Below are 21,343 nucleotides of genomic sequence, written 5' to 3' on the forward strand. Positions count from 1 at the left end.
GGAAAATGCTGCATAAGAGGTAAAAAATATTCTTGTTAGTCAAGAAGAATGAATCTAAACAGAGTCCACTTGAGTCCCCTTCTTATCTTATTTCAAGTGCTCTGTACCCACTTGAGTTACTTTGACAGTTTTTCCTGATTTACCACATCATAAGGAAGATAGAGTCATGCTTAGCTGAACATTTGTTGACATAATTAACATGTTGCAAGAAAAGAAAGATCTGCAAAGCTCAGGCTCACCAGTACATAAATATATGCACATTTTAGAAAACTGAGAATGATGCACAAGAAAAATTAAGTTTGATGATTTAACATCAGTCCAAATTAAATTAATTCCCAAGGAATATTTTGGATAAAGATCAAATAAATCCCCTTACACAGAAAGCTTGAAATTAGGCTTTGTTGAACATCATTAATGGTATAGCTTCTCCCTGTACTGATTAAGCTCTTTGGCTGTGAGCAAGAAGTTTGCCCAGCAAGCGATCTTTCTTTTCTTTTCTTTTTTTTCTTTTTTTTTTCCTTTTTTTTTTTTTTTTTTTTTTTTAAGTTTTTTTTTTTCCTTTAAAGACCGGTTGTTATTTCAAGCGTGTCTTGTTTGAAAGGGATAATTGTGCCCAGCAGATCTTGTTTCTAACGCTTCTTATATATAGTGAAATACTGTAATTTAACAGCTTGCTGGGGGAACAAGAATTTGTTCCAGTTCCTGATTTAAATGTTTATGCTAATTGCTATTTATTGGCTCAGATGCAAATGATAGGTTGGCCAAAGTGAAATTTTATGACGAGCAAACTCCCCCCTTTTGTGCAAATTGAAAAAGTGAAACAAGAAGAGGATGAAATGAGCCGAAGATGGTCTTAATGGTTGCTTTTTAATGGGGAAGATAAAATTAAGACTGATTTACGTGGCCAACTCCCCTGTTTTCTCTTATCAGCTCATTTGGCAGGAAAAATGGAAAAGTAATTGTTCCTCTTTCAATGTGGGCCTCAAACCATTATTTATTGGCTGAAATTAATCGCTGTTTATCCTTCATTCACGTGGAAACCGCTCTATCAGCATTATGAACCCCAGCAACTCAACTAGTCCCTTGCAATTTAGCCAACAGCAAGTGCAGATCCTGATGAGCCGTGCCTTAATTTTCTGGGCTGTGGGAGTTAATGAAGACTCCTTTCTTAGGTGGACATATTTGTATTTCTACAACATTAATAACAAAGGCCCACACTTTTTCTTCTGCAGCATGTAAACTTTTTTGTGATAGAGAAAAAATAAGACAATTCATAAACCTCAACAGAGATGAAAGAGAAAACAGACTGAAGACCAGCGTTTTCTTGTACAGTGAAGATCCTTGTGAGCTGAAGAATACAATAGGCAACTCTCTAACTGCTTCACAAGATGCCCTGTGCTATGGAGTGTGTAGCACAATTGTAATGGCCTGCCACTGAGTACTGTTCACGTTTATCCCTCTCTCCTTATGTTTTACTTTCATTGCATCCACCTTCCAGCCCAGTACACTCACTATGCCGGCTGCCCGTGCAGTTAATGTCAAAAGGAAAGTATGCGTCTGGGACAGACACAGCTGCATCTTATCTAATTCTGCCAAAGGGAACCAACTGGTGTTAACAGTATGCACTTCAGGCAGAAGACTTTTACCACTTCCTTTTTGAGATGGTGCAAAGCATCACCCAGCTCTCCTTTCCACATAGCCAGGAGGAGAGTCAAATTCTTCTCTTTCCATTTTTTTTTTTTCCCAGCCCCAGATGCCCTTGGAAATAAGATGTTTTATTTCAGTAGTAGTAACAGTTGCTGGCTTGAAAATATCATCAATAAGCAGATGCAGTTTATATCATAATAGAGCAAAAAATGAATTTTTAAGTAGAGACCGTAGGAACTGTCAAGCTGGTTCAGGGCTTAGGTGCACCTGGTCTCTTTCTGCACCTGTGACAGTGGCCGGTGGATAGAGTAAGTAAGAAGGTGTGAAGCAGTCTCGTTTGCTTCTTTCGTCTAAGGGCCAGCTTGATTTCTAATTTGTCAAGACAGGCTTTACCCTGAAGCATGAAGTTTAAAAGGTTCAAGACCAGGAAAAGCAGCAAGAGATGAGAAATGTGCTTCTGCTAAACATTGGTTCTGAACATCACTGTTCAGGGATATATATATATGCTTAGATACATCCACATTGAAAAGCCATCCTAATTTTCTAGATTTCCACGAGTTCAAAAGAACATGTTAAAGCTGAGCAAGTTTTACATAAAGCAATATGTGCAGCAACTTTGGCTATAGTGATGTATTAGATAACAATAAATATTGGTTTTGTCTTTCTTCACTAATTCTGTGAGGCAGATCACTGGACCCAATCTCATATTTTCCATGAGCCGGATCTAAAATTACATTGGAAGTCAATAGATATTTTTCTACTGATTTACATGTGTTTTGGATCTCGTCCAAGATTGGCACGTTAGCATTTTAGAAAGGGCAGTAGTGAAGTTGTCTCAGATTTGTAAACCCACTAATGAATTTCCAGACTTATGTTCAACTCACTTCTTACAGAGAGGGCAGGAATCTGCGACATATGTGTAAAACTGATATGGGTATCGAAAGCAATTCAAAATGTTTTAATTAGTGAATTAATTTGCAGATTAATATTTCTGCCTTAATCAGTATATAATTAGGAACCAGAAGAGAATATAAGCCTAGCTTTACAATAAAAAATAATAAATACAAGTATTCTTAAGTTATGATTCTAAGCAGTATAGAAGGAATGGATTCCCTTGCTTTTGGACATGATCCAGCTAAAACTACTTGCATACATATATTTCAGAACCCCAGACAGACTGAGAATATTGCTCTTGCAACAGGTTACACAAAGAAGCAAAGGCACAGTGTTAGCAAACCCTGATTTTGAAGGGAAATAGTATTTATGTGAATAAGCTGACAAGTCAACAGTATTCCTCCGAAGTCTCAATGATTCTTCATCACTTCCAGTTTGATGTTCATGGTCACATGTACCAAGAGCAGAAAATAGTAAACTGTTCACAAATGCAACTTTGGAAATGTACCATTTGGGTGCTGTACACTCACTGGAACATATAAGATTTTTCCATTTTATTTCTTATCTAAGCTATGGCCTTTGTCCTGCTTCCAGTAAATTTAGTGGGAATTTTGCCATTGACTTCAATAAAAGTAAGTTTAGACCCCAAAGACATTGGTTGTGGCTATGTTACAGTTCACGTCTGCTTATTGGAACACACTTCTTTTTTTCTAATTAAAAGCAAGCCTGGGTCCTGGAGCTCAATTCTGATTACAATTTGGTCCAGATGTCTGAACTTGCTTGCCAAAATGGAACTCATAATCCTGTACATAAAAGCTTCGTTGAAAGTCTGAATTTCAGAGATAATGACCATGCAGTAAAAGCCAGTACCTACACTGTGTGTGCTGTGCCCCTGCTTTCAGGTGGAGGTTTATGTGTTGTAAGAAATCGTGGAAGGATATTTCTATATCTAGAATCCATCTGAACTTCAGTCTTGAAGCTAAGAACAATTTCTAAGTTACAAGATTATCAAACTACAGTTACTTATTTCCAGAAGTAAATTCTTTCACATCTCTTGAATCCCAGTTGTCTTTATTAAGAAGAGTAAGTTTATCTTTTCAGTTTCCAGAAACAGTACATGTTTGTTTTGTGCTGTCAGGGAGTTCAGCATGAATGGAGAATTTCAGTGAAAAAGAAAAGCTGATCTTTCACTGTCCGATAGACTAATAAGTCCCGTTGTCAGCGCCAAGGTGAGTTCTTGACTACTAAGAATCACTCTTGCCACTGCAGGAATGTGTGCTTCTACTTTGTCATTCAAACTTCCATGGCTTTAAGATGAAAGACATGACAAACAACAGATCTGTTTATTTTGACTTTACAGATATATCATTAAATTCAGCAATGTTGATGTTAGCTGAGGACTCAGAATTTTATCAATGGTTAAGAGCTGCTTTAATATTATTTTTATGATTAAAATATTACAATTATATGTTTTTCCTATTTAAGAGTATTGTCATTAGTTTGTTAGATTCCACTTGTGGACCTTTAACGCAGCTGTATCAATAACTGAATTTTCTTTGGCCTGGCTGACCATAGTCCTTTCCACCTAAATGTCATAATTGATTCTGAATACACTCTGATGCAACAGCACTTGGGTGATATAGGAGTCTTGAAGGGATCTGGAATTGGGTTTTCTTTTATTTGTATTGCACAAAGGCACTAGGTACTTAGGAAACACAAGATAATTGCCTGTGCTCCACAACAAAGCATATTCTCCGTAGAAAAATATAATTCTAGGGAAATGCAAGAAATTTGTACGGAAAACTACCTGGGGACAGTGAAGCACTGTTACTGCTGTTTTTCCAGTTCTTGTCTCTTATCAATACTTTGGACAGTAATTTTGTCTTAGATTGTTGACATTTGTATATAGAGAGAATCTACCTATGTGGATAACTCGCTCATATCTATTTAATTAGAAATTTTTATGCAATTTGATATGCTACCATTTTTTGAAGGAGTCTTAAGATAGCACATTCATGGAAGTGGGTCATAGTATATCTCCAGAGCAACCAAACAGAACTCACATGTGAATGAACGTAACCTTCCAACAGATGTTCTCATTTTCCTGTATCTAAAACTCATGAAATTTCCCAGGTATGTTTTAGCCTCTCGGGTGAATCCAACTCCAAGGCAACATTTCTGTCTCCCTCAGGAATCTGGGAACCTATTGCCTTACATATTATACTGTCATTCAACGTATGCAACATGAGTGAAAAATACTGCAGTCTCTATTTTAACATTTACTTTAATCTATGTTTATCTGTTTATATCATCAGAGATGGTGGTCCCATGTTCTAATTTGGCAGCTTTCTAATCGCACTTTCACTGGAGAAGCAGACATTCAGTCCACGATAATAATAATAATAAAAATTTACTTCAGATGCATTTGATGAAATCATTTCATTTAAATTCTCTGCTCTTCAAAACAAGTGTAATAATATTTTCCTCACAGGAGTGTGGGGAAAGTCTTCTCTTTCAGCTGAACTGCTAATTCATTTGAGAATAACAACCTGTCTTATCTTTGCTGGGATTTTCTCAACTGTTTATCTCAAGATAACAAACTTCAGCTGAACCCACCTTTTTCATTTAACATGGCAGAAGCCTTGGAGAGAGAGGGATCAATAAAACTTTCACAATATTTCTACCATCTTTATTTTGAAGGCAAAGATACCCTATCTGGGTTTACTGAAATATAGACAGCTTCAGTGTAAAATATAATTATTTGTCTAAGACAGAAGACACTGCTACTTAAATCTGTCCATTACAACAAGGAGATTTATAGATGGAAACTCACTATGTACCCAGGCACAACCTGGTCCTCTCTGAGGTTGACTGGTACCTGTGGTAAGCAACACTCAGTTGTTTTTGATGGACATCCCCTCCAGCTCTCCTTCCAGGAAGGCATCAGCCTTCTGTTTATTTTGCAGGACAGTTCATCTTTAAGAAATACAGGAATTCTGGATTAGAAATTAAATCATAGCTTCACACATTTGTTAGTGCTGAACAGAAATGTATATCAGAAGGTTATAAGTGATACACACAGGTGGATGACTCCTAGATGGAGCCATTGGTAAGTAGATTCTGTCTCACATTTTAGAAAAGGAGTTTTAAATGCCCATGACACCTCAGAGTAAATATGGTGCCCAATCTGAGCTCAGCCCTCTATGCAAAAGCAGTCTTGCTGGGCTGTCACACAAAGCTGTACTGGGAGTTTCTGGTCACACTACTCACAGTGCTGGCTAAAAAAAGACCTCAGTCCTCTTCTACACATCTGCATCCTTCATAACCAAACACGTACAGGATTTATAGCGGATACTGTGGTCTGTTCAATGGTGTTAGACCTGATTTAAACTAGTTTAAATTAAAGGACAGTTTAGCTTTTGTTTTCTTGGAAACAGGAGAAGAGGCAAGACAAAAACAGAAGTGATAATATCAGTGATCCTGGAGGGTAAATTGTAGGTTGTTAGGTAAAAATGATGAAAATTCATACCAAGAATTTATCTGATCTCCTTTAAATCATAATAAAAAGAGACTGGATAAATTCTTTGAATGGATTTTCATTTCTATCAAAAAAATATGTAGGTAGGCTCTACAGCCTACTTTCACTTTTGAAAAACATAATTTTTTAAAATCTTAATTTATTTTGAACCAGGAACCTGATTTTTTTCATGTCATCTTATTATAGTATGACGCGAAACACTGATAACTGATATCTAAGCACATGCATAGGACAAGTCATATGGATCTCTGTCATAACTCCATCAGTAACTTTCCTTCCAGATCAAAGTCCTACTTTGCTATGTCATTTCTACTACAGAACTCATGACTTGTTCAATTCTCTGTACATTTTTTGAGCTCTCTGAATCAATTTTTTAAGAAAATGGGACTAGAAATTCAAACAGCACATAGAATGAATAGAAAACAGAATTTCAGACTAGTAACTTTACTTGCAAATTGATAAAGGGTGGTGAATTCTCCCACAATTCAAAGATTAGTAGTTCCCAAAATTCTAAAGTTATATTGTTGTTGTTTTTTTTTTCACTTTTACATCCATGCTTTTGTGTATTATGTGGGTCTTCTGGATCCAAGGAAGCCTCTTGTCAGCCTATACTTTTCATCATTAGGATTTATATGCAAAAAATAAAAATCACAACTGAACTGATAGTTATCAATCCAGTTTATTACCTCACCTTGACATGGTTTTGTATGCTAGCAAATAATTGGTGTCAATGAACAAATTTTCTATTTTAAAATCACAGAAAGTACATCGTGTAAAAAAACTCTGACACTGTCAAAAATATTATTTTATTCATTTATTTTATCATGGTGCATAATCTGAAATTCACATAGATACTGAAAGATTTACACTGAGATTATAAAACAGCCTATTTTAGCTAAAGGCTGAAAAGATAGGATCTGAGAAGTCTCAGTCCAGATTCACATCTTCTGCATTCTATAATTTACTAAAATTTGTATCTTTAACCACATTTTAGCCAATTTTTCTAGAGAGGATATTACCTACACAATGTTGGATGGAGAAATAGTATTATCATTTTAATCAAGTTCTTCTAAAATTTCTAAAATGTAAATCAGCAGTGAAATCTCAGTAGCTGTTTAAAACAGGTCTACCTAAATTAAACTAGGTATGCTAGGGAAAAAAAAGAAAAATAATTAGCCCTAAAATATTATGTGAATTACCTTTTCAGTTTTTGGTTTTCTTTTCTTTCTCTGATGGACACATATATATGTAAAACTTTAATTAGATATGTTCTGTAGATTCACAGACTTAAAACAGATTATTGTATGCGGTGCTTACAATTTTCATATGAAATGTGGAGCTCATCATTCAGTCCACACTCACATGAGAGTTTATGAATGGATTTTTTAAGCTGCCTTTTTTTTATATAAGACTAATTTTATCCTTTTACAATTTCCCATCAGTTGGAAAACCTGAGCTGCAGGGAGCACTGCTTTGATGATAACATGTACAGTAATGCTACCTTGCTTATGAAGTAGGTTTCAGTGACAGAAAGAAATATGATAGTCAGTGGAGAAATAACTTCATGCTAAGGAGTGCAAAGCAGATATCTTCCCATGGCGCAAACATAAATTTGCAAAATATTCCCACTCAAGCAAAAGTTCCTGAAACTGAGGAACTATGCTTAAGGATACACTGAGTACAGATGACCTCAAAAAATATCTTTGTTGAAAAGGGACTCATATAGCTTAAGTATTACAGTGATTGTAAGTTCAGATAGTCTGTCCATTAAAGTAACACAGCCATCACTGTAACATAGTATGAAGGTAGAAGAGTGCTGAAGAACAATGAAGGGAAGAACTTGCGTTGACATGCATTATGACATTATTGACACGCACGTATGTCAGCCTTATATAGTGTCATGAAAAATATTTTTGTGCTGACAAAAGACAAATTTTGCTAGATTCACTCGGGAAGAACCATTTCTGATTTTGCCTTTCGTTTATCCAAACACTCAGCTGAAAGTGTAGATGTTCTGAAGCAGATATGCTAAGCTTGGCTCAAGTGTTAAATACCAAGATACTGGAGCCAGGAGGTGAGAGTAATTTCAGAAACCAGAAAAATTAAATAGCTTTTATTTTAACCTGATAACTTTCTCAATTCAGTTTACAGTGGTTATTTTTAAATTATTATTTAAAACAACAACAACTTAATTCCCTTAAAAGTGCAAAATCATAAAATTAAGAGGACTTATTACTGATGCACTTGTACAGTTTGTAAGCAATGAGTGCCAATATGCAGTATAACTAGGCCCCTGCAATTTCCTGTCAGGTCCAAGTTTTCAGGTTATTATTAAATGTCATTGCTTTGAGCTTGCTGTGGGCAAAAGGTGCCGGGGTAAATTAAGTACAACAATCTCCTAGTTTCCTTTCCCAAGACATGTTCCTAAGTTGTTTCCTTCAACTTCCAGAGACCTGTGGGTACTTAGAATATGTTTCCATCTAGCAAATCAATCTACACTATGCATCTGCCAAGTACGTGGAAATACAAACTAGATTTTGGCTGACATCTCTATCTCAGCATGACAAATGCTAAAAATCTCTCCATCTCTCAAAAATTAAGCAGAAAAAAGCAGTAGAAAACCCTAATATTGGTTAAAATGTCAGTTGAATTAAATGAGAGTGGTGTGATCTCTACCCACGAGGGGAGAAAAAAAGCAGAGCAGGTATGTTAGAAGTGCAAAAAAATATTGAGTTTCACACATAGCTTGTAGGAGTTGACAAGTCTGCTGGCAGCTGCCTGGTCACGGGGGGCTAAGGGAACACAGAAAAATGCAGACAGTGCCTTGATACTGAGAAATGGGAGAGAAACAAACAGAGCAGGGCAATGGATGTATTTCCTGACTCGTTAAACCTCAAATTGCTTTGGCCTCAATTCTGAGTTCCCAGAACTGAGAAGGACCAAAATGATATTACCAAGGGAGTTAAGGTACAGTGAGTCTCCTTTCTTTACATAGATGATATTTTACAAGACAATATTGATTCCTATTGGACAGCAAACTGGGAAGCAGCAGTGAAGAGGAAGAAAAGACAGGGCCATTAATGTGTTCATCTGGCAGACAGCATGGACATGGTGCAGGCACCTTCTCTAGGGAGTGCTGCCCTTCTTCTCCTGGGCTGGGGAAATGTAACCCCCATTCTGCTGGCCTTCTTCATAAAATCTGTCTGCCATCACATCCTTTATTTTGCTAATATTTGACAGGTGCTATCCATCTCTCCTTTCTGCTGACATAATTTATTACAAATAGATATAAATGTATATTTTAGGTACGTTTGCGCATATGGTTGTGGCAATTGTAAACATTTGCATACACAGTTCAACATCTAAAGTGGGTTTTCTTTACCATAAAACTTTCCCATGAAGACTGATGTAAAATTCTTTTCTTTTCTGTCCATTATCTAGCCTTTTGCTTACTCTGATTGATCACCTGGCCTTTCCCTACAACCAAATAATGGCTTCATTGTAGTGATGAATCTGTATGCAGCATGAGGTCTATACTTACTGGGTCAGACAAAAAACAAAATATAAATAAAAGATTTTAAAGTGTAATCTCAGTTTTTTCCAGTATTGCTGTGAAGCCTAAGCAAGTGAATGAAAATATGATTCTACAGATCCTATTTCATACCTTACTGCTGGAACTATTAAGCTATATTGTCAATAATTTCCAGGTGATGAAAGAGAACACGTTACGGTTATTTTCAGTTTTGAGCTATTATAGTGTTGTTATCTGGTTTAATTGAGGTATCATTTTCTCTGCAAAATCAGCTTTATTAAAAAACGTTCTGACAACAGTGTCTTATACTATCTCAAGTTTTTGAACTTTTTCAAGTAGTCAGTGTAATATCTCATAATCACAGTCTGTCTTTCCAAATACAAAATTTTAGGGATAATTAAAGGTTTTACTGGTCAGACATTGAACTCCAGCTCCCATATATCCTATATATCCTCCCATATCTAAATATCCTTTTTTGGAATGATATTTTATCCAATTGCCTTTGATGAATTCCTGCTGTGTGGTTCAGAGGATGGTACTGTGTTTGTTTCTTTAATCTGTTGCAATGGCTAAAATTTGTGATGGATATTTTCATTCTAATGGATTCTAATTTTATGTGTATTGAAATAAATAAACTATTACAATAATTTTCATAATTGTTACGATCTCAAAGCTGTACTCATTGTATTGTTCCTATATGCTTATTATAATACTTGGCAAAAGGAAAGGTTTCATTACCATCAGACAGTGTACTTTGTGGGCAGTTGGGGGGGTGAAAAACCCCACCTCAGCACATCGCTTGAGCAAGCTCTTACCTCTCCAAGTTTAATCGGCTTGGAGGTTTAAACATAATATTTGCTGAACAGGGCTGTCATGAATTGAGGATGGTTTCCTCAGTATTGGCAAATGGAGTGATCTGGGAATGAGGATCTGTGCAAACTTTCCAGGGACTCATAAACCAGTCCTGGGGCTGTGAGGCTTTGGGATGCCCCTTCCAATGGCACGCATCCTCAGTACACATCCATATCTGAGCCTGACATAGGCGACAATGTGGCTGCAGTGGGACGAAGCTATGTTTTGCATCAGCCCATTTCGCTGGGTAGATGTGATTTTTGCATTGGAAAATGCGGAACCTAAATTTCAGGTTAAAATTCTTAGCTGTTTGTTGTGTGGGAAGTCAATCTTCTTACTTTTTTCAGTGCCAATTTTTTCATAACCTTCTTAAGAGCAATGTCTCAGAAAAGGAGCGGTGCTCAGTGTGGGCGGCCACCCAGCCACACCTACCTTGCGAGTCTGTTCCTATTTTGGCTAATGACTTCATACTTTAAAGCACCATGATATCAATGGCAGGTTTTAGCAGATTTGAATTGTGTTGAAATCTTTAGACTTATTCCACCTTTACGCCGAACATCGGAGAAGCTCCAGTTAATCTTCTTTAAGGCCCTATTCGCTTAATGGAAACGCTTAGCTGCATAATTGCTTTGAGCCTATTGCTATTCCAAAAGGAAAATATAATAATCTAATGGTATTGTCTCTATAAGCGAATGAGAATTTCAGGAGTGGATGTTGGTGCCACCCATGTGATCCGGAGAGGTTAATGCAGTTAAAGTTATTTCACAGTCCATTAAGGAGCTTACGGTGACCCATCGACCTTTGAGCCAACAACACGGAATCCATTATCATCACCACGGAGGAGCCGGGGCTCCGCTGGCTCGACAATGGGCCCGGGAAATCCCAAGTTAGTACTTAGTCTAAAAAAATGCACTTTTCTTTCTGCTTCTTGGGTATGGCTATTAATACACCCTCCCATAATTTGTAACATTAACATTGCTGAAGGTACAGAAAAGGACATTGAAATGAAGACGTCAAAACTGCTGACTTGGTTCCATGTATGATAATACTGGCTACATATTGAAATGGTGGATACAGAACAGATGAGCTCAATATGAAGAAAGTCAAGGAACTCGAGGAAATTTAACAATAAATTACTGAAGGAACTGAAGCTCATTTAAGCAAATAATATCTTTACTCCACATTTCCTGTTGCCATAAGTTGGTATTTTGTTTTTATTTCTATTTTTATTATTATTTTCAAGGTTCCAGGGTTCTTCATATGATTTAGAAACTCAAGGAAAAAAATAAAAAGCATTTAGTTTGCTGTATGCAGCACAGGCATGCTTTAGTTACACAAAAATACTTACTTTACATTCCTTTATCTAGAACGTTTACTGTTCTTTTACTATAATAATTTTATGAAAACACTGCTAACGCTCTGCAGGAGGTTTATTCACAAGTATGCTTAATAATGTTAAAACACGTACACATCTCACAATGTGCAAAGGAATTTTCAGAAGACAGTATCAGTCACAGAGAAAACAGATTTGTGGTGCCAAGAAGTAAAAATTTAATTTTAAGATCTTGAACTTTATCAATAAAATGTCACAAATTTCAATAGTAATGCTGATGAAAATGCAACCCTTCATATTGCTTAGCAAAATAAATAAGAATAATCATATGGTATGTACATACCATATGTACATGCTGTATCACTCTTTATAAAAATGATACTACATTCTAACACAGAAAAGCCTGATACTAAAGCTCCAAAAACATTAAAATAATTTGTTGCCTTTACATTTACAGATATGAATATTAATATTGTAAGGGTATTTGTTTTACTTAGAGACAAAAAAAAAAGATAGATCTTCATAAAATTCTTGCAGGTAATTAAGGATCACATACCTGGAAAGTTGGTGAGTGTCTTTGATTCTTCAGGATCCATTTTAACTAATTAGAAAATAAGATTACCATGAACATTATCTCTCTGTGTGTCTGAAGTAAGATAGGAATGATGAAGAAAAGGTATGCATAGCCATACAATTATCAAGAGTGCAGGGTTTTCATAGCTGAATGTGTGCTCAAATATTTAAAAGCAGGTTTATGTTCTCCTGATTATTGTAAGAAAGAATAGTGTTGCTCTAATTATATTTTTTTAATCACAGCACTTGAGTTGAAATTTGAGTCTGTACTATGGAGAGTTTTAAGAAGTTATTCTGCTTATCTCTCGTACAAAACAGTTAAAACTTGCACATATCCTAGTTTTCTGTGTGTTTACAAATATTATGAAAATAGTACGCTGGGTCAGGATAATGTAGAGAATGTAGACAATAAATGCAACAGAATAGGTTATAAAATTCCAGAGCATTTGTTACAGACTACAATTCCCTTTTCACTCCATTGTTGAAAAATAAAATTAGCTAAATGACTCCATTAAGTGATGGAGATAATGTCTCTCTGACTGTTCAGCAAAGATGAAAGGAGAGGGCAAATTTGTGCAACAGAGTTAGTAGGCTTTGCATTACTGCAAATGTTAAAATAGCTTTTTAAAAAGTATATTGTTTTCTAGCTCACCACAGAGACAGCCATCTCTTTTTAGAGATTGCTGTGGTCACCCTGTCATTAGCTAAATAATTCAGTAAGTAGTAGAGGGGAGAATAACAATTTGAGTACTAAATGATAACTAGCCTTAAAAGATATTTTATGAGATACGTGTTATTTTAGAAAACTGGTGAAGTCATCAGGTTTTTACGTGAGAAGAATACCATGCAGGCAATATTCTTTCAAGTCCTTATTTTTAATAATGAAGGGGTCATTTTGCTAATTCCTGTTCTCCCTCTCTACAGCAGTTTGCAGCCTCACGGAGCCCTGATCCTCATTCTCTTTCTTTCACAGACACACAGAAGCACTCTCAAATACATTTACAGAGTAGCAATTATTGAGAAAGTAATCACAGTAAATTTAGGTGGGTATAATAATATAATACAAGTAATTAATCATGGGGTGTAGAATTCATTATGTCAACAAACTAGATGAAACCTCCTTGGGAGTGTGATATGAAACAATATGTAAGAATGATTTCTTTAAAGTGACAGGCAGAGATAATCAATCACAAAACTATCCGACAAAGCAACATATCCATAAAACTGGAACATTTGGGACCAGGAAGTGTAGATAGCAGTACTGAAAAATAAGATACCTTTCATAAAATTCTTTTGCAAATAGTATTAATAAATTATATATCAAAACAGTCAACATATTATATTGCATCACTTAGGTGAAGAAATAACAGAATGTTTAGATACAATTTTTTCTGGAGTGGAAAAGAGTGGATCCCTATAATCTTTACAATTGTAAGGATTAAGTCCTCAGGGAAAAAAAAAAAATCTTAAATATTTTAGGGAAAGTCATAAAAAATGAAATCACTCCAAAAGATTCTGCATTTTAGAATAGCAGCAAAAGAAAGAAATAGCAAAAAGGCATGCATAGCAAGTCCCATCATCAGACACAGGCAGCAAGCAGAAGCTGTTTTTTCTATCTGGAAACCATGCATAGGGCTACAAATCTCAGGCAAAAATTCGCAATAACTCAATAATGAAATAGTTACTGAGCAGTGAAAATCTTTGGACATAAATGGAGATCCAAAGTGAGTCTCAGCCTTCAGTAGCCAAAAATAAACCAGTTCTTGGCTGAAAGACATAAGTGCTATTGTGAAATTGATATCCCTCCTTGGCTTATTCCCAGACAATATGTTGCCTTTCTGGGGGCTGATCAATGTGATTGATGTGATGTGTGAAATCCAGGAGGGAGCTCCCCTTTAATCAAACCCACTGTCCTCCACTGATAGGCAGCTGTGGACTAACACATTCTTCCCACTCGTTCCCTCCGGCTCGCCTGAGAGATCATACAGTCAAATAAAAAAAGGACGAGAGGGGAGAGGAAAACAAACTGCCAGACAGGACATGAGAGGGCAGCAACTGAGCAGTGTATTTAGTCCTTAAAAAAGAAAAGGCTGAGTGTCCCCACACAGCACCAGGGCTGGCTCACAAAAGATAGCCCTCCTGCAATGTTTCAGCACTGGGATCTGTCTCTCCCTAGGCCAGTCTCAATGCGCCCACGATGAAGCCCCTTCAGCATTGCTCACCTCTCCTCCCATCAGTTTCAGCATTGATCTGATCTCATTGTCACGCCTCGTACAGGGGTAAAATAATTAGGGCTAAAAATACCTTAAAAGGTTCTTAGATTTTGCTTTACTAATTTAGACATGATGTAATTGTCTGTGTAAAGAATTATAAATACTGACCCGTTCTAATTTTACACATCACTGGCTTATGATCCTATAGGTCTCTCTTTTGCTCGTATAACAGAAGACATGCTGTACCTGTCCAACTGCTTTTGCTACTGTAGTTCATGCAGGACATCCTTTTCAGTCAATCAGCAATAAAATTGCTAATATTTCTCCCACATGTGGAATGAATTAAATTGATCTAGCTTAAAAGATTAACATTACAGGATGATATTTATTTTTAACAGGCTTACTCTGATCGTTGTAAAGATTTCAGAGTTACAAATCTCATTTGTTTAACTTTTATACAATTGGCTCTATTATTGTAATACTTGCATATCCTAACTTGATGCCAGATTGCTGGCTAATTATGTCATAAGCAATCAACTAAGAAAGTGCAGCCAGCCCTTACATGGAAAATGAAATAGTTTTGAAGCTAACCCAAGATAAAATAACTTTTTTTCTGCTTTACAAATGTAGCATGTAAAAGAGCTTTACAGCGTAGATCAAACATTATTGAATCCAAAGTAGCCAGAGAAATTATAGTCAGAGTAATATCCATAACATGTGAGTAAATAAAAGTCAATCTACTGAAGTTTTAAATGCATCCCAACTTTGAGTCTGTGGGAAACATCACGGAGTCGGTCACTAATCACAGAATGCATCTTAGTGCCTTATAAAATGAATTTACAAAGACAAACTATTCTCTTTGCTGAATTTCAGTACTGTCAGTCTTTGACACTGAAGGAGCAAAGGCTTTGTTTGATGCAGCTGTTCTACTTTTGTGACTGTGATGGTAGGTTTTATCTGATTGCTATTGCAGTCAGGAGTTGAAGGCCTCGAGAAGATTCCAGGAATGTTAAACCCAAAGAACAATGCTGTTTAAGGGTATCCAAGAGCACAGAGGCAGGCATTCGTTCAAGAAGACCTACCTTTCTCCTTTTGCATCTTGAGCAATAGAAATACATGCTATTTGCATCAGCCAAGACTCTTTCATATTAGCAGATAACAGTCTTTGTTGTACAGAGGTAAAGGCATGAAATGAGGCTTCAGTCACATTGGAGATAACCATCTCCTAGCTGTCACGCCAAAATATATGTTGGCCAGATGTTGCCATGGAAGTTAACCTAATCTAGAACATTTTTTTGAAAGAAGAAGGGCAAATTTGTAACTTAATTCAGGTTAAGAGTTAAGTTTTTGAAAGGTTTATTGCTATAGAAGGAAAGCTGCATAAATAGTATCTCCAAATCGTAATGTCCAGTGTGCAATAAAATTTATATTGACATCATTGAGCTACACAGTGGGAAAACTTGCAATAGAAAATAATATTAATATAATAAAAAAGAACACAGTGAGTATTTCAAATGTGACTCAGTTCATTAAAGCAAGGTATCAGTGAATATATATAGGTTGCTCTGAAAGTAATGCCTTCTATTTATTTCCATGGAAACTAGAACAGATACAAAAAGAACAATAAGACAATTTGATAAAGAAAATTATGAGCTACAAAACAACATTTTTCAAGACAGACAGCACCATTACCTATGCATTTTCATCACTGATGAACACAAGATTGAATGCTGCACTCATAAAAAATTGCACCAGCAGAGGTGACCCTCTGTTTCACAGCTGCTATGACAAAGTTGTTGCTAGGAAAATATCGCCTGCACAGTACAACTTTCACTGTGCTCATATCCACTGTTTGGTCTCCATAAAGGTTCAATATCAATGAATGTCAGTGGGTGCAAAGTTTTCCATGGTGGAGGAGTTAAACTCCACACCTTTGCTTCATACACACTTCCTTATCAGATACCATTTTGTCAGAGTGCCCCTCTATCTGTCACGTGGTAAAAAAATGTAGTGGATTATACGTGAGAAAGTTCAACCTCTACTGCTATACCACCAACATCCACCACTGACACTGTGGACCAACATTATAAAATAGGAGGCGTTACTTTTGGAGCAGCCCTAATATATTGATAGTAACGGTCATAGTAATGCTATAGTACACATTAGTTCACATTCACTGAATATGCCTTCAGAAGGAATATCCTACCATATACATTTTCATTGGAGTTGCGCTGGAAGATTTCACACTGGGATCTCAGTTGGGCTACTGCAGTGAGTTCTGCAGATAATGTCTAAGCACAAAAGCTGAACAATGGGTAGACTGCCAAATTCTTATTTGTCCTTCACATGAAGACCATATCGACTGTTTCAAAAACTCTTTGTATGAGCCATTATTTTCAAATTGTTTCCCAACTTATACTGCAATTGAAAATTGGACAGCTCTTCAATTGCTCCTGCATTCCAATTGATTACCAATACAGGTTTTCAGAATTAAGAATATTGCTCTATTCTTTTCCACAGCATCATGTTGACTTTGGGTTGTGATCATTTAAATATTGCTGTACAGTTTACGTTGGGCTCTGGTGTTAAGATAACAGAAGGGAGAATCAATTAGATTTATTATCTCTAAACTGTACAGTAAGTGATAAGACAACCCTTACACATAATGTAGCGTTCATTTTCAAGGACTTGTATAGTTGCACACTTTTATTAGCTTAAATACCAGAGTGACTTATGGTGTCATATTCAAAGGAAAAATATTTCAGAATGAAATTAAAATGACAATATTGTGGAAAAAATCAAGAAGATGGTAGATGGAAGCCCTCACACATGTATTCATGAGAGGCTTACAAAAATCTTGCAATGGCTGACATCTAAAGCCTAACTTACAGCTTGGAGACAGAGTCTGAACTGGAGCAGTATTTGTCCAGACCTCTTGAGCTTTCCGGACTTCCTCCTGTCCAGAAATCTGTTTTTATTCTTTAACACTATATCAGGCTTAAAACTGCCTTAAACTTCTTTAACTCCCACTAAACTCAGACTCCCCATTGTAAGTAAAAATAATCAGATGTAGAAATGAAGGCTGATGATTTTGCATCCTTTAAATGAATCGTCTCACATAGAATGAGTACTATGGATTGCTGCAAAGTCAACTGAAGTCATTTTCTGATATTAGCAAACTTTGGATCATAATGAACTTGATTGTATTAACTGCCAATCTACAGTAACAGAAAGTAATAAAGAAATTCTAGCTTCTTAGTTGAAAAGTAGAAGCAGCACCCTTTTTCTATCAGAGATTTTCTTCCATTCATTCAAATTCCAATCAAACTGATGGGATAACATTGTGAGGAAGGTCATGTATACAAAGGATCTTGTATATATACAAAGCTTGATCTATCCTACAAAATCAATGGAAAGTTTCCGATTGGTTTCAGTGAGAGTAAGACTGGGCCCATAGTCCTTTTAATATTTGCATGTAATTCTTCAGAGTCAAGTAAGTGTTCCGCTTTCAGTGACTTTGAAAAAAGAGAGGACCATTTCTCTGAATAAATTATTCAAAATCAACCTTGGAAATATCTCCTCGTCTAAAATACACTTCCACCTCTGCCTTCTTTTGAAAGAAGGTAAGGAATTGGCTTCTCAGTAAATAGTTTCCATGTCTATTGACTTCTAATATATTACTTTTTCAATTTTTCCACCATGATAATACCTCACATGAAATGTAAGGATGTTCCCTTAGATTCATGGCTTTTGTAACACACCCAGCTCATCCAATAGCCTATTGATCTGTATGTTGTTTGAACTGGATTTGCCAATTTTGCATTCTTAAGCTGAGACATGTGAAGGGCCAAGTAACCAACATGTCATGGAAAGTTAAGGCTCCCACTGGCTATAACAGACATACAGATTCCTGAGTTAGGTTCGATGGAGTTAGGTTCTCCATTGAGTGCTCATCTGCTGTCTGCTCGTGACATATATTGTCTAACTAACACTTAAGAAGTATTTTAGCACTAAAGCTTTGAATAATGGAAATTGGAAAAGTGTGGCATCTTTCTGAAGATATAACACTTCTTTTCAATATTTATTTTATTTAACTTGACAAGTCATGAATCTGAAAAGTTTAATATGTAGACTGGATAATACTGCAAAGGTAATATATTACTGTAGCAAATGGCGTCAGACACTCAGCCTACATTTATTCCTTAGATGACATAATACTTGGAGGGAATTACTTTATGCTGCTGAGGATGCCAGCTTGTGTGTGTATAGAGCAAATTTCTGGCAAACTTTTGCTTTTGAAGTTTCTAATATTCTCTAAAATATCAGTCTTATCTGGGTGGCTATAGAGCCCTTCTTATAGTCTCTGTACAATATTGTTGTTATTAATTACATTGTTATGTTATTATATTATTAATAATATTTTTATTATTCTCTTATTGTCAAATTATAGTCTCTAATTTTCACTGGACATTTTTTTTCTGTGTTTTAATTGGGGATTTTAAGTAATTTTTCTGTGTTTTAATTGGGGATTTTAAGTAATTTAGGTAATGCAACATTTTCTAATCTTATACAATCCCATAGAATTCTCCTTAATATCACTAGATACAGTAGACAGGCTTACTGAAATACGAACTGTACATGAATATTTTGAGTAGCTCTGCAATTCAAAATCTAATTCATTTCCTGTTTCAATCAGAAGGAAATGTTCTGCATCATTTTGCACAAGTGGTGAATCCAATCCTACAGGCTTAGTCCTTCAGACATCATCTGGTTAGACATACCAAGGTCCAAAGTAGCCTGCATTTCAAACATAAGCTCAAAGGTGCTGCACTCTGATGCTTTTTTTGCAATACTGTATAATCCACTGAGAAATTTTGCAATGACAATGTTTATTTGAAGTACTTCTGGATGAACAAAAGCTATAAATTCTATAGATTACTATGTAGGTATGCCATCCAGTGTCTTTAATATCAGAACAAAATCTGACATAGACATAGAAATTAAAAAGCCTTCTTAAAATATTTGAGTATATTACAGAAATGTTATAATTCAAAACCCTATTGTTTTCACTAAGCAAATCTGGAAAATAAACATAGAGTTAATGTATAATTTATCTTAAAATTAATGTTGTATTCTGAAAAGAAAGAGTAAAAAATAGACTAGAATTGAATATTTTAATCGCTAACTATTAATTTTAAAATATTTTTATGGTAATAGGGCCATGCAAACCACCATAATTTCAGAGCACACACTACTCACAAAAGAAATTGTCTGCGCTGTATTTGCTCATTCTCAAATCAGAGTGTAGCTTCAGAAGGCAGAAGAGCCATGCCACTTGGCATCTTCATCTTCTCTTCTAGTTGGACAGCAGATTCACTTCACACAGTCCAAACTGTCCAAGGGAACATCCTTGAAAGCATTAAGGCACATGTAAAAAGATCTCATCTACTTTGATGAGCCACTTTCCTTGACAGTGTCCGAGAATCCAACAGGACAAGAAGGCAGATAAAAGTACATATATTTATCTCACATCCAATCCCAAAGACCTATTTCAGGAAATAAAAGTTCACTTAAATTCATTCTTCTGACACAAGGAAGGGGAGTGGAAGCCAGTAGGTTTTGTAGCAATGATTAGTCCATGGCTGTCCTAGGACCAGGGTTGTTTAAACCCTTGCGTTAGCAACTGGTCAGCAGAGCCAGTTGTTCTTATCTAGTCTTAAGAGTGGTCTGTATGACTTTGGTCATTCCTTTCATACACTGAAAGAAAACTTAAAATTCAAAGAAGATCCTCATATACAAGAGCCTCTAGGATCTTATCATTTGAGCAGGTACTTTGAAAAGTCTGTATTTTGGATCTAGGAACCTAATATGGCAATGAAGGGACAGACCAGACCGATATCCTTTATCATTTCAGCAACTGTGACCCTGTTGGATGTGAGAGGTTGCATGGTATCACTCTGCTGAATTTCTAGACATTACATCTGGTGAGAAATCATGACTAAAAGTGGAAATATTTTACACCACAAAAATAAGCTAAAGAGAAACTCTCCAAATACTGTGCTTAAAAAAGAAATCTCAACGAAGCTTTTTAAACCCTCTGTTTTGATCATTTAAAATGTACTGTGATATTTTACATTACTGTTCTTATGCCTCTAGATTATAATAATCTAAATGGTAAAAAAAAATCTGTTTGCAATAGTTGGAAGTCAGCTGAATCAAGTCAATTGAATCCATGTATACTGATTTACACTGAAGTTGATCTGATTATCTCATATGAGAGGCAGCAGCTTTAATAAAAGCCTCCCTGTAAAAAGTGTACCTATTTATTTTTATCTTTAATATTTTGGGAAAACAAGAAATACTTGAAGGTAAGCAGCTTTAATGCATGTATTGATTTTCTTTATTTAAAATATTAATGAACTGACTGAAACAAGCTATGTTTAAAAATATATATCAGATTTAAACAACATGCATGATGTTTTCTACATGATCCCAAGTGTTTATATATTAAAAACCAATTAAAACTGATTAGTTGATAATGACTGCAGATGCTGACCTTTGGAAAGATTTATTAGTCCTGCAAACTGTGAACTGGGCTACCTGCTCATTCTGACCTTGATACAAGAACAGAAACAGAGAATGGTAAATTTAACCCTTGCTGATTCTAAAAATAAATTCCAGCTAAAAGAAACATCAATTGTGGTCAAGCAGTAGAACTTCTAGGCTGTGAATACTAAGACAAGTTTCTTTTTTTTTTTTTA

General features: G+C 35.8%; 1 long non-coding RNA gene across 1 annotated transcript in view; it reads left to right on the top strand.

Annotated features, from left to right (window-relative positions):
- The first annotated feature begins 593 nt into the window (after positions 1–593).
- The window catches only part of LOC109365893, a 21,820-nt gene continuing 1,070 nt past the window's right edge, over positions 594–21,343 (top strand). The window contains exon 1 of the long non-coding RNA XR_002111728.1: positions 594–4,674. This is a non-coding gene — a long non-coding RNA (uncharacterized LOC109365893). The remainder of the gene's footprint in view (positions 4,675–21,343) is intronic.

This window comes from Meleagris gallopavo, chromosome 2, assembly GCF_000146605.3.
Source record: "Meleagris gallopavo isolate NT-WF06-2002-E0010 breed Aviagen turkey brand Nicholas breeding stock chromosome 2, Turkey_5.1, whole genome shotgun sequence".
Taxonomy (NCBI): Eukaryota; Metazoa; Chordata; class Aves; order Galliformes; family Phasianidae; genus Meleagris; species Meleagris gallopavo.